The sequence below is a fragment of the Pyrgilauda ruficollis genome, unplaced genomic scaffold, assembly GCF_017590135.1.
Source record: "Pyrgilauda ruficollis isolate IOZ18807 unplaced genomic scaffold, ASM1759013v1 scaffold60, whole genome shotgun sequence".
Lineage (NCBI taxonomy): Eukaryota > Metazoa > Chordata > Aves > Passeriformes > Passeridae > Pyrgilauda > Pyrgilauda ruficollis.
Genome location: NW_024527711.1, coordinates 2,700,163 through 2,714,071, shown reverse-complemented (window position 1 = coordinate 2,714,071; position 13,909 = coordinate 2,700,163). Strand labels below are relative to the sequence as shown.

Below are 13,909 nucleotides of genomic sequence, written 5' to 3'. Positions count from 1 at the left end.
GAAGGCAAATTCTTACTCTGAAAACACTCGCACACCTTAGGTTATTTCTGGTTTCTTGCAAATTGGACACAGATTTAAAGTTTCTGAATATGCTAATAGAGTAAGGGTGATGGGAACCTTTTTTTATTCAGCTTATCTATCCATCTTATTGTGCCTTATCTATCTATCTTATTGTGCCTGGGTCTAATATATCCCTGGATCTGATGATACAAAATGTGGGGAAAAGGGCAAAAAGTGAATGTTGCAAACAGAAATGAGGATGTAATCGATGTGGCTTTGGATTCTCTTCCATGTAGGAATAATCCTTCATTAGTTACGAGTTAACATTTACTATATAAATAATGATAAACACACAGATTGCTAGAATTATTTTCATTTAAAAAACAATAAATGGGATTTTGTGATTGTGTTTTAAAAAATGACAGTGTAGAAATGAAATTTCCAACCTGAAATATTTTCATGGATGGCCTTGTCATTCATGGAATTGCTTGCCATTATGTGTAGTAAAGGTGGAAACGTGTGTGGAGTTCTGTTCTTAATAATTCGTCCTGCTGTGCTGTAAAAGTGTCACCCTGATGTACTGGGGAGGCTTCTGTATCCTGTCTGTTTACAGAAGGAAAACTGAGGCTTTTCATTGTTCAGTTTTAATCCTGATTTAGGTGATTTACACTGAGGATGTTTCTGTGCCAGATGTTCAGCTGCAATTCAGTTTCTGAATACTTGCTGCAGGACTTTAGGGGTGAAATCTTAGAAGCTCCTTTGTGCAGAAGTGAGATTGGCAATCACAGCAGTCCCTTCTGGCCTTAAAAATCTCTGAATTTCCTGTTTGTTTCCAGGCACTTGGGGTCAGTCTTAGTGTACACCAAGGCTTGACTTTCTTCTTTGGTGTTACGAGGATGTGTGTTTTGGCAACATTAAAATATAAAGAGACCCAAATGTCCCCCTTGAAATACTTTAAATTGTCACATCAATCAGCGTACTGAAGTTGCCAGTGTGAATGTATTTGATTATTAAAAGGGTATTGTTAAGAATGTATTTTAAGCATGTAAATTGCAGGATTAAAAGTGTTGGCGAATCAGCAACTTCATTGTGATTTTGAACGACTTAATTTGTCTAGTTCATGCAATACACTTTAACTTTCTAAATGTAATTAAAAGCATGCTGGCAACTCAAAACATTCTACCGTTTTTAAAAAGATTGCTATTTTTTGAAGTAATGCCTGTTAATTCTATGAATGTTAGGGGGATTGAGGGAATTCTTCTATGTTTGGTTTTTGGGTTTTTTTTCCCCATTTATTTGCTTTATGATTTGACAGCAGTTTGTGGGTAACTAGTTTAGTATTTCTGATGATGACTTATTTTCCTTTTCTGGGGAAAATTTGGGAGTTCATGTTTGCTGTCCTTCCCATCGAGGGCATCTGTAGAAATCTCAGTGGGATACACTCTTGTAGGCTGTGCAGAAGTATTTCAGTATCAGCATCGAGGACAGGATTATCCCTCTGCTTGTCAGCACTTCTTTCTGCATTGCTATTTTGGATTTGATTAAAATATTCTCCTAAAATCAGTATGGAGACAGAGAAACCTGTGAAACAAGTTTTAAAACATACTGATATTTATCACTGGAAATTGTTACCAAGAACTGTTTTTCTTTGGCAGTGGCCGGTTGTGGGTCTTCCTAAAGAAAAATTGAAGCATTTTGGGAATTTACCTTTGAAATAGCTTCACATTTCACATAGCTTTGCACCTCAGTTACACTTCACCTTACTGCTTGGTGTGATGCCTGCTATCTTGCTTTTAAAAGTCCAGACCTGTATAGTTAGGAAGAAAATAGTTTGCTTAATAATAAAAATCATATAACTTATAGGAAGCTTTAATTTCTTATGGGTGTGGGGAAAAAAAAAAAAAGGCTTTGTTCTGGTCGTGCGTCAGTACCTGATTTCCATTGCCTGATGTGCTAGAGTGAAAATATTTTGTTTTTCTCACTTCAGTGTGGAGGGCAATGAGGCTCCACCTTCCCAGGAATGTTTACAGAGTTGACATGCTTGCTGGCAGTACCAGCAAAAAGCGAGGCTGGGAAGGGACTATGGAGTATCCTGTGGTGTTGGATGTGCTCCCTATAGGTATGGGGTGAGACTTGTATGGATTGGTGCACTACTGCTTCACAGTTAAACAAAGGGCTCTTCTATTTGGCTTTTGCTCATCTCTAATTTTGAAGTACACTTAAAGTTTTAAATCAGACAGGACAGGCATTTGACTGTAGTTACAAAATGATTTGTTAGACAGTGCCACTTAGAGATGGAATGAAATGAAATGAACAATTTTGAGAAGTAAATAAATTCATTACTTTTGCTTAATTTTTACCTTTCACAAACTACGATATTTCTGAAAGAACTATTCATGGAAATACGGAATTTCTTGAGGAAGTCTTTGCTTCAAAGTAAAATAGTACTACCATACAGAAGAAGTGAAGTTAGGTTTTTGCATGGTTTAGATGTCTGCTCTCCCGCCCTCCCTCCCTGAGTTACTTAGCTTGATTTCTGTTAACTGTAAGGAACTATATTTAGGTCTGTAATTGCACATATTTTGGATTCATCAACAGAATAGTTAATAGCAAAAATGTTACTGTAATTCATTCATGTCTTTCACAGTGATGGAAAGTACTAATTAAATCCGTGCTCCTCTGTGATGAAGGCCAGATTCCAGTTTTGGAGCCCTGCTTGTGATTCACACAGCGATGGCAGGAACCCCCACATCTGGGTGCTTGGCTGCACATGTGCTTCTAGACTAACCCTGTCATCGTCCTTGCACATCTAGCTGTGTCTAGGCAGTCAGAGATAGGAGTGTTGGGTTTTGTGCTGTCCTCATGCCACTTTGTATCTCTCAGAGGGAGAGGAATTGTACCTTTGGTCTGATGAAACCTGTGGGCTGCTGTTAAAACCATCTTGACTCGCCCTACCTAGTTGCCCGTTTATAAAGATGTGCTGATTCTGTCATGGAATAACTTTTTGCATATTCCTTTTATATTAAAAATGCCTTCCAGGACATGTTTTATTAAGCACATCAATGTCAAGAATTAAAATGCGTCAGTCTGAATCCATGTGGACAACTTCTGGGCCATTTAGAAGAATCTGACAGATGTGCTCTATGAAATGCTGGATTTTGTAGTGGTAATGCTGACTTTGTGGCTGGTCTTTTGAAAAGAAAGGGTCTAAAAACAACTCAGCAGGAGCTTTTTTTTTTTAAAAGCAAAAAAAACCTTTGCTTTTAAAGCAAAGTTCATAAAGGACCAGACAAAGCTAGCTCCCATTCATGCCCTAATTCTCTTTCAAGCTGGAAGCTTCTTTTTAGCTAACAAAATTTAAATTTAGGATCATAACTTTTTGTGCTCAAAAATCTTGAATGTGGTTTCAGTCTTCTTACATCTTACAGCAGCAAATCGAACGTATATTGGAAATTTTCTTTCTCGTTTACTTGTAACAGGTAATTGGTATTACAAGATTTTTGTCCTTTCAGTTGCTGAATACGAATTCTCAAATAAGTATATGGCTAAAAGGCTACCTCCTTCACTCCAAGTTTTGTTCAACTACCTCTCAGTTTTTACAGTTATTTTCAGTAAGGGAGCAGTGCAAATTTTAGTTATGTTTACAGACTGTGGAAAGCACATTTTTAGATTTCCAAGAGTTAAACAACCAAGTGTCAGAAAATGACTATCTAAACCATGCCAATTTTCACCACAAAGCTTTGATTTAAAGATGTCACTGCTTTTATGGCAGTGAGCTTTTTCCAGCCAGACATTGTTTCTGCTGTGAGAAACAGTGAAGTATTTTGCCTACAAAAGGACTAAAGGAGTAGGCATTATGCAGAACAAGCCTTTGTTATATGCATGCACACTGCAAAGCTAAGTGGACTCTGGACTGGGAATAGTGAAATTTATGCTCTTTTATAGCCCTGCTGTTATTCTGGTACTTCTCAGATGTTTAATGTAGATCCATCCCATTTTAGTTGCCTCACTGAGGTAGGGTGCCCAGCTTTTTGTCCTGGAGTGTTGCTTTGGTCAGCAGAGAGAGAGATCCACCTCCAAAGGGCATTTTAACACACGTAAGATCGGCATTGCCTTCTGGACAATTGTCATTGTCTCTCTCCCCACAGACAAAACACAGGGTAACCACACTTGTAACTCCCTTACCTCAGTTTGATGATGTCTCATTCTCTCATACAAATTTTAGTGGCAAAACATCTCCTTATCTGAGATATTTATGAGCTGACGCTCTGTGTGTTCTTTGAGTGCTATAAATTAACACTATTCATTATTTTGGGGGGGAAGAAAGTGTTATAAATTACTGTACTATTAGTCACTGGAATTGGAAGCAACCATAGGGTTGGTACAAGCACAAGAGGCAGCTGTGCATCCTCTCCTCCATTCCTGTTAAGTGCATATTGCACTCAGTAGAAGCAGTGGTGTCTTGCATTATAAGCATAATCTTTTTCCTTCTCATCCTCTCTTCTTTCCTTCCGAATTTGTTCCAGATGGGCAAGCTAGATGTCAGAGGATAACCATGGAGAAAAAGCCGAATTTGTAACTAGTGGCCAAATGTGATAAAAGATGATTTTGCAGTCCCTGCTTCAGCAAAACCAGAAAATCTGCCTTACTCAGATATGCTTATTTTGGTCAGGTCATACCAGGTTCCTGCTTCTTAGAAGTATTTAAGGTCTGTTTCACTGAGGTATCTTCTTGTATTTACTGCAAATTAACACAGTGCTGAACAACAGCTTTATAAAAATAAAAATAAAGGTCATGTTTTCTTCTGCCATATTCATCCCAGAAAGAGCCAGCAAGGCTGCCCTGACCTAATGGGTGATGGCAGTAGTAATCAACATACAAAATATGTGAAGAAAACATTTGCTCTTTATTGGATGTGGTCCAGAAGAGTTTTTGGTATCAGAACTTTGTCAGAACAAGTCAGTGCAATTGTCCCTAGGTCTGTCTTCACTTTTGGGCTAAAGAGGTTAATGCTTCCTTCAAAATGTATTTGTCAGGAATTGAATCATGTAGAGTTCCCTGGAAAGAGGGAATCTGGACAGTTTGCAGTTTCACAAGCAGAAACCAATCATTTCTGATTTCAAGTGCCCCTGTCCCCTGACTGTATGGGCATATCTCACATTATGCTGTAGTGGAATAATTCCAGCCTCCTTCTGGTTCAGATCTAGGTGTTGAGCACCATGTTAACACTGCCTTGCAGATGGATGTCTGTGCTTTTCACCAAAAAAACCCCAACCAAACAACCCCAACCCAAGGTTTGCAAATCTACAGACCCAGTTGTTTAATGTCCAAAATGTAAAATTTGTTTTATATTGCCTGAAGGTGCATGTTGGGTTTTTTTATTGACTCGGAGAGTCTAGTATAATACAGAGGTTTTAAAATTAAAAATTCCAACATGGATGTGAGAAAATGTAAGACCATAATGCCTATTTTGCTAATCAATAAAGGTAATTTGATCTCATTCCTTTTTTTTTTTTCTTTTTTGCATTATTAGAAAGCATTTGTGTTACTGAATTGTTTTCTTTCATGTAATGTAATGATTCTTTTGTATGAGTTTGGAAATTATTTATTCCTGAACAGGCATATTTTTCTTAGTTTTCTAAGAAAACTCACTCCAATTTTCACATTTATGTTAATTTTGGTACTGAATGTTCTTTTAAAGAAAAAAAAAAAATACCCAGCTGCTGTACTAACTGTGCAACTCCTGGTTTTTACTCTTGCAACTATACATCAAGTTCCACTAGTTTTGTGTCTTGCATTCAATTAGATTGTAAGCTCTTCAAAGCAGGGCACTCTGATAATTTTGCATTGTTAAGATGTCAATTTACATTTATTCAGCTGTATAAATAAGAGGTTTTTATTTGGTGCTATGTCATTTTGAGGGTTTGTGGCTTCATTTTTCATTCTGTCTTCATATTTGCATTGTTGATTTAACATTAACATTTGTACACCTAGATTTTAACATTGTGACACTTGAAAGGCAGAAACAAGAAGGTGAGGTGAAGCTACTTGTAATTGCAGGGTGTCTGGTTTTGGAAGGAGTCTCAAGGCCCCAGAATCTGCTCATTCTATTATCTGAAATGCAAACAGGTCACCTGTATAGCAGCAAGGATTGTTAATGAACAGGTCCCACATTGCCTTCAACATAAGTGGGAAAAGAGAACTCCTTGGAAAAAAGGAATGGCCCTGGTGTGATGAGCAGCTAATATCAGCAGTAGCCTTTTGTGGTCCCCTGAGGAGAAGTGATGGGGAAGAATTCGGGTCCCAGAGTGAGCCTCTGATAAGCACTGGGCTTTTCCTTATGGTAAAGTGTGATACATAAGATTAACAGGTTATACACTAAGTACTGACTGTTTTTTTCAATATTTAATTGTAGTTTACAGGCAGGGATGAGTAGGAAAGATTATCTGTGGGATTGCAGGGGTCAGATAGTCATCTGGGGGCACTGAAGCAGGAATGTGGCTTGATTTTCAGGATGCTTTCTGATAAACAAATACTGGAGTAAAGTTTGTGAGTTTATGCTGAGCCACTTCCTGATCTTTATATAATATCCTGTTTCTTGTGTTAGTACAGTTAGTCAAGTTTAAAGAACTATATTTAAAACAAAAAAATGTGTGAAGGCAGCATATTACCGGGACAGATGTGTGGTTGTATGTTGTAAAAACAAGTTTGAAGATACATGGACAACAAGGTTACATTGAACTAATCAACATAGATATATGAAATTTTTCTTAGTTTTCCTTATAGTAAATTAGACAAAAAGTCTGATTCCTAACAAATAGGCCACAAAAGAACCCATCACTTCCTTGGTTGGTTGTGTGTGTTGTGTTTCATAAAGCTCATGGTTTTTCTGTCCAGCTCCATCCACCAGTCAGTGTTCCTGTATCATTACTGGGTGTCCAGCCTGAGTTTATAGGTTATGTGCTAAGATAAATTTAATTCCAGAAAAGAGAATAAGAGGCTTTGAGAAAGTCAAAAGTATACAAAAGTTGTGGAGGCTGGAACTGTGAAAAACGACACTGAGCAGGGAAGGGACATGACAAATCTAACAAGTGTAGAAGAGGCTGTAAAGGGAATAATGGTGGTTTGCTTTACACTGACATCTGGATGACAAGTAGTTGTCCTGATTTATAACAAAAAAAGATTGGTTTTATGTAGTAGGAAAAAACCACTAGAACCTTCAAGCACTGAAGTCAGATGGTGAGGGATCTTGTGGATGTTGTAGGAGGTTACCAGTGTAATCAAATGCCATCTGGGTGTAAGCCTGGGTCCTTCTGCACAGCAGGGAGGAAAACTGAAGAGCTCATAGTGCTCCTCCAGGCTCTGTGTGTAAAAACCAGTCTGTTCTGCTTCTCAGAGTTCAGCTGACGCATCATAACACAGCTCCTGCCCTTCAAAGCAATCTGACTTGCAGAACATTTAGCCCTGTGCATTCCATCGTCTGCTCAAATCAATATTCTGGAACAAGAGACTGCTGAGCAACTTCTGCGGTTCTGTGGCAGCTGTGTGGGGCACAGAGACTTGCAATGACACAACTGCATGGTAACACTGTTCAGTGCAAACCTACCTGTCCTCCTTCAGTTTTCCTTGGAATTTGGATGCCTGGTTCCCTTTGATATACCTGGGCATGTAATACTGCCTTGTTCTGCGAAATTGATACTTGCATACTAGTTCTTACAGCATGTCTGGCCCATTTCTTGTCTGCTGGCAGCATCATGGTCTAGAATAGCACTTCTTCACAATGGAGCTGTTCCTACATTGGTGTTCTTGGGAAAGCAGTTGTGCAGAGAATTCACCAAGGCTACAGTTCGTTTAGGGATGTCACACTTTTTATAGTTAATGGAGGGTAAGGGCAGCTCAGAATGCAACCTCAACTTGAAATATCATTCCTTGAAAGACTCTCCACTTGTCCAAGATTAATCTCCGCAGGCCATGTGTTGGCCTCAGTGTGCAAATCTGGTTGCTAAAGGCTGAAATCCTAGAAACAAGCCTGCCTGGTATTCCCTTCAATTATTACCCCCCCATTTTTTTCTGTCCCCTTGTTTTCCCTAGCAGGACAGAAGATGGGTTTATGTGCCATGCATATCCTGAGGAGCTGTTATTTTTAACCCTTTTGCTTGTTTGTTTTGAGTGCTCTCCACACTGGGTGATTATCACATACGTCACGCCTTATGCTTCCTCAAGGTTGTATAACCCATATGCTGTATTTTCTGGAGAGTTGTTTAAAGTCCTCTTAAAGAGATGAAGGGCCCAAGATGCTGGGAGCTTTCTGGTTTTTACACATTTTCCCTGTCTGCTTTCCCTCTGTGCAGTCTGCTAGATTAATATGCGTCTCATATTAATGTTTATATGTAAATATTTTATGATTATCATTTGTCTAGTAGTTCTCAAGTTCTTTGAACCATGGGAGCTTACAGCTTGTGTTTTTCTCAACCATCTTAGTGTATTGTTTCTTGAATTTCTTTCTAAAATTTAACTGGCTTTCTTCTCTTTTCTTCTGTGGGTACTGAGTATTGTGCATTAGCAGAATTTATTCCTTTGTGTTTGCTGTTCTGTGTGCAGATCAGGGAAGGCAAATGAGTTACTGATAGGTTTGACTTGGATCAGTCCCGAGGCAGATTGCCTGGAAATTTCTTACTGCATTCCCTTCTGCTGATCTGTGACAACTCATTTTATTTTTTTGAGAATTCCAGGCCAGATAATCAAATCAAGATATCTTTAAATAATGGAGTCAGGGAACAGCGATTGCTCCTCTGTCTCTTTTTGTCGCCTAAATGAAGGTGTGATCGCTCCAAAATGAAAGTAGTTTTTGAGAGCCTTTTTCTTCTAAAGTTATCAAAGATCACTCTCTTGCTCCCTTTCGAGGTGCTCTGGTTCCATTTCTCACTCCTATTTTGGCTCCTGTGTTTCTTCTCCACCATTCTTCATGCCTTTTCCTGCTTCAATGCCCTACATTTTCCCAATTCTGGTTCTCAAAGACCTGTAAAGTGTCTCCTGAAATGTGTTGTCAGTTTCTCCTTTTAAAATTCACCTCTACAACAGACTTGGCAAGTCAGAAGATAATTGAAATCCCTTTTAGGAAAAAAACAGATTTAAAAAATGAAAAAAAAAGAGAGAAATTTAAATAAAAACACCCCTTCATCTTATCAATCCAGTTAGGGTTAGATCTCAACTAATGTTAAATGTCTCTCACCAATTGAACCTTATTTTTCATTGAAGTTGACATTTTTCCACACTGTTGCACCCCGAAAATATTTTCATTCACAAACTCTGATCCCAGTGGGAGGAAAAAAATGTTAATGTGTTTCTAAACTTAGTAAGAGGCTGTGGTAGACTTGGTTCCCTGAGAGGCAGTGGCTGCCTGATACTCCCTTGTGCTGGTGCAGGGTGCTGTTAACCAGCTGAGTCTGATTTCTTCCACCTGCAAGGCAGAACTTGCTGAGTTTGGAATTGTATTTTCATTTTTTTCTCTCCATCTTCCGAGCCACCTTGCTTCATAGCAGGAGGTGAGTGACAAGATAATACTCCCAAGGAAAGCAGCAGTAGCTCTCAGCAGACTGGGGGTGTTCAAAGCACAACAGCTTCAGTGCAAAGTCAGTAACTGGTCCTGGCCAGTAGAGTTCAGCCTATATGACTTTACTGTGGCCAGAAGGAGCTCTAATGGCTTGAAAATACCCATCTATTCATATATAGGTCCTTAGCAACATCTGCCTGAGCTACATAGTGCTTCCATTATCTGCTCCTTTGGTTTGAGCCATCATCATTCAACAAACCCTGGATTGAAAATGGAGCTGCTTGGTGACTGGTTTTTGAATCACTTTTACTTTCTCATATAGTTTCAATTAATCTTGTTAGTCAAACCTGTTCCTAATTAGTTATTGAGGCTTGCAGATAAATTATCTTCAGGTGTAGTATATTTAGTTCATCTGAAGGATAAATGGTGTGCCTAAATACCTGGGAGATATTTAAGAAACTTGTTTCTGGTATCTGTCCTACGGTGTGGTGTGTGATCTGCTATGTGCAGGCAGGGCTGTGTTATCCTCAGTCCCACGTGAAGGCACAAAAACTTTTTAATCAACTCAGCGTGTCCACACCAGCAGAGCTTTCAACTCTACCAGGACTGTACTGTAAATGCTGCAGTGAATATAGTGTCTCCTTGCCTGTATGGAGTTTCAAAGTGATTCTAAAAATGTGCTTGCAAAACATGAGAGCAAAGAGAAGAAATCAGCAGAGGAAGGGAGTCCTTCTGTTTCAAGGTACTGGTCAGTGTTGCAAGTGGCATCTGGGTCTCAGATGTGGACCCTAAGAAGTAGATGGAATTGATTTTGAGATCTTTTATCAAAGTAGATGATAAAATTATTGCAGTATTAATTTAAGTATGCATAGTTATCAAATTTAGTTGTTCGTATGTGTGACTAACATGTTAAGAGCAATGCTTTAGGAAACAATATATTGGTAAGAATTTAATTTCTTCTGATATATTGTGCACCTTACTCAGTATGTCCTTGGATGTATAGCTTCATTTCTTTTTTCCCCAGGAAACTTTTTGCTGTAAGATATACTGAAGTTATGTTTTGTTAAAATATAACTTAGGTTTCTGTACAATTTTCTATACAATTTTTCTATTTGTTTCATCAGATGTATGAGCATTGCCCCAACAGGTTATTTTACTCTATATCATAAATGTGTACTTATTGAACTTTAAAAATTAACATCACAGAAAAATGTATACAGTGGAGGTACTATCAAGTGTGGCATATTCTTTAATGATCCCCTCTGGTATCATAACCCTGAGGAAAGGATTTGCCTCTTCTTTGATTCTTACATAGGTGAATACATTAAGCTGCTCATTTCGTTGAAGAAAAATTGAGTAATTCCTTATGTGATAAAAACTTTTGATTGATAGAGGAAGGAAAGCTTTCTGAGGGAGTCCAGTAAACAAAGTTACTGCTCTGTAGTTTTGTGTTAATATTACATATTTCTGATTTGCTGTGTTGTAGCAATTGCCCATTCCTTGATCAGTAACATAAACCACAAACATTCTTGAACTGCTTAAAAATTGACGTGATAAAGCAATAAAATCTACGGAATTGTGAGTTAGTTTGGGTTAACTGATAACTTCTTGGACAAGATCCTGTAGGACTGTAAAAGCTATTTTATTCCTTAAGTTTTTCTTCTTACAATTGCATTAAGATGTTTTGTGTATGATTTATTTAAACAAAGCAATAATGCATTTACTAACTGTAAGAATATAAGCATGTTTTTGTAGGACTATCTTCTGAATGGTTTTTATCAAAGTCATCTTTCAAAGCCAATAGGATCAATTTAAAAATAGTGTCATAAAATACAAAGAAGCAGAAAAAAAAATTAGAACTATATCCAGGCCTCATGGGGCACAGCTGATGCTGACTTCTCAGTGGTCTTTTGTTCACAGACAAAGGACCTACTCAGGATCCACACAGAGACCCACCTCTTAGGGTATTAAATTGTGTGTTCAGTGCATTTGTTATCTTTCTTGAATTTGATTTTGGAATCAGTACTGGAGAATAGTGATACCATACAAAAAGATTTTTTGGTTGCATTTCTGATATACTCTGTAAGGTACAGGACTTACTTTGGCTGCTGTAAATTAACTGTGTGCTTTATTGACTGCTGTAATGTGTACAGTGATCCAGTCTCTCATGAAAGCCACCAATCTCTCTTCTTGATGAAAAGAATGTGTGGGAATTCAGATTCAGAAACTTCCACTTAATTGGGTGGCAGAGAATATGGCTCTTATTTGAGTTGTGCTGCACTCCGTTCTTGTAACCAGATAGTACTTAAGCTTTGTAGCTGCAAAAGGAAAAATACTGGGTGTTGGCATCTGTGTTGGATATGACTGGGAGTTGACAATGGTTATTATTTTGGGGAGAGTACTCAGCATTTTTCAGCTGTGCCATTTTTATTACATTATTTCCTCTTGTTCTGTGTTGTGCAGAGGTAGGAATGTGCTGTGCTGGTGTTGAACAGGATTGTGCCCCAGCATGCTGAATACTGTCAAATCAGTATGAAGGTCTAGTTCTAATTAATTTATAACCAGGAGAGTGCATCAAGAAGGGGGAAGAGGTCTTTTTTGAAAGCCTAATCTGGTGAGAAATTGACTGGAGATTCAAGTAGTCTCCATAATTCCCTTGGCTTTTCAAGAGTACTCCAGCAGTAGTGGTTGCACAGCCCCCCTCCCTGACATGCTGAAATACTCTTGGTCAGCATATGCCTGGGTATCCTGATTGAATCACCCAGCACATTCCAGGTCATTTGGAAAGCTAGATACCCCGCTGCTGAGTGAGATTGTGCAGGAAAAGGATGCAACTTCATGCTGGAGCTTAGGGATGGAGTAAAAATTAATGTATCCTATTAAAGCTTGAGAGGAAAATTAGGCAGGAAGATCATTACTTGATCTGGGATTTAGATTTAGCATTAGAGCTGTGCTCTGTTGCTGGTTGTTCAGTTTGTGGAGTTTAGGACTCTTCTGGGGTCAACAAAAAGTAGCAACAACAAAAAGTAGCAACAAAAGTAGTCTTTGCGTCTTCGTGAATTGAAAAATAGTATTTCAAGTGAAAATAAAAACTGCTCATATCCCTAAAGGATGCTACTTTTTGTAGCATTGTACTTTTTAAAATACAAACTGTACACTTTAGGCGAGGAATGATTAATAAAGGAGGGGATGTCAGCATGCTTCACCAAGCCACTAAGAAAGAGTGGTATCTCTGGTGTGGAAGAGGCATTCACATCCCATTTTCCTAGTTTCTCAGTCTACTCTTAAAATGTATCCTCAGTACTGCTTTTATTGCAGTGGTTTTCCACCACTCTGTGGCTTCACTTCACACTGTGGATTCATTACATATACATGTCTGTACTTGGGAGAAGGTGAATTACTGATTCCAACCCATGCTTTTAGTTATGGACTATTTATTTTATTGAGGGTGGCCAGAAGGTTCAGTGTATCCATGAACATGCAAATGTCTCAGGTGGGTTAGGCACAGTCATCATGAGGTCAGTAAAAGGTGTGATGTAATTGGGGTTTTCAAAGCAAAAGAAGCTGAGCTTACATGTAGAAGTAGTTCTTTGTACCCAACCGTATCCCACTTGGATCCAGAGCTTTGTTTCAATGCTGTGCTTTTGGTTTGGATGACTTGATGGAAGCCCAGCCCAGGTATTGTGATGTGGCCTTAAAAGAGCTGATCTGTCTCTCTCTGCATGGGTTATAAGTGGTCCTAAGTGCAATTTCTTAGTCCTTACCTGCCCCAAGGACAGCTATCATAGAAAGAAGGTGTGTCTTGGAGACCCCCTCAAGGTGGGATCAAAGCAAAGAATTGTGAGCTCTTGCACTATAATGGCTAGGCTGCTATAAAATGTTCCCTAATCTTCCTGTCTATGTGATATGTGCATAAGGTTGGGCTAAGTGATCTTGGAGGTCTTTTCCAACCTTAATCATTCTGTATATTTATATGTATATGTGTCTGTGCACATATAAAAGCATTTAAATAAAATTCCTTTTTATTCATTATGTTTTTCATTTCTCTGATAAAATGCTTGTGACCAGGTAGAATTTCTGTGAGAAGAAAGAAGAAACATTGCATCTTTTTAAACTTTAACTATTGATTAAAATTTTTCTCTTTTTAGATTTGAGAATGTGATCAGGTTACAGAATCCAAGTCATGTCTCTGCCCCCATGTGAACTCATCTGGTTAGCTTTTCCCAAGGCCTGTAATACAGGGAGTCATCAAGACCCTGAACAAAGACAGTCAATCTTTATACTGTGAAAAAGAAGCTTTATTTTAGTTATTTAGAAAAAAAGAATTATAAAAGTGACCTTTATTGCCTTTCCACG

General features: G+C 38.4%; 1 protein-coding gene across 1 annotated transcript in view; it reads left to right on the top strand.

Moving 5' to 3' along the window:
* Positions 1-13,909, top strand: part of DLG2 (discs large MAGUK scaffold protein 2) — a 973,962-nt gene that overhangs the window by 2,556 nt on the left and 957,497 nt on the right. The window lies entirely within an intron of this gene.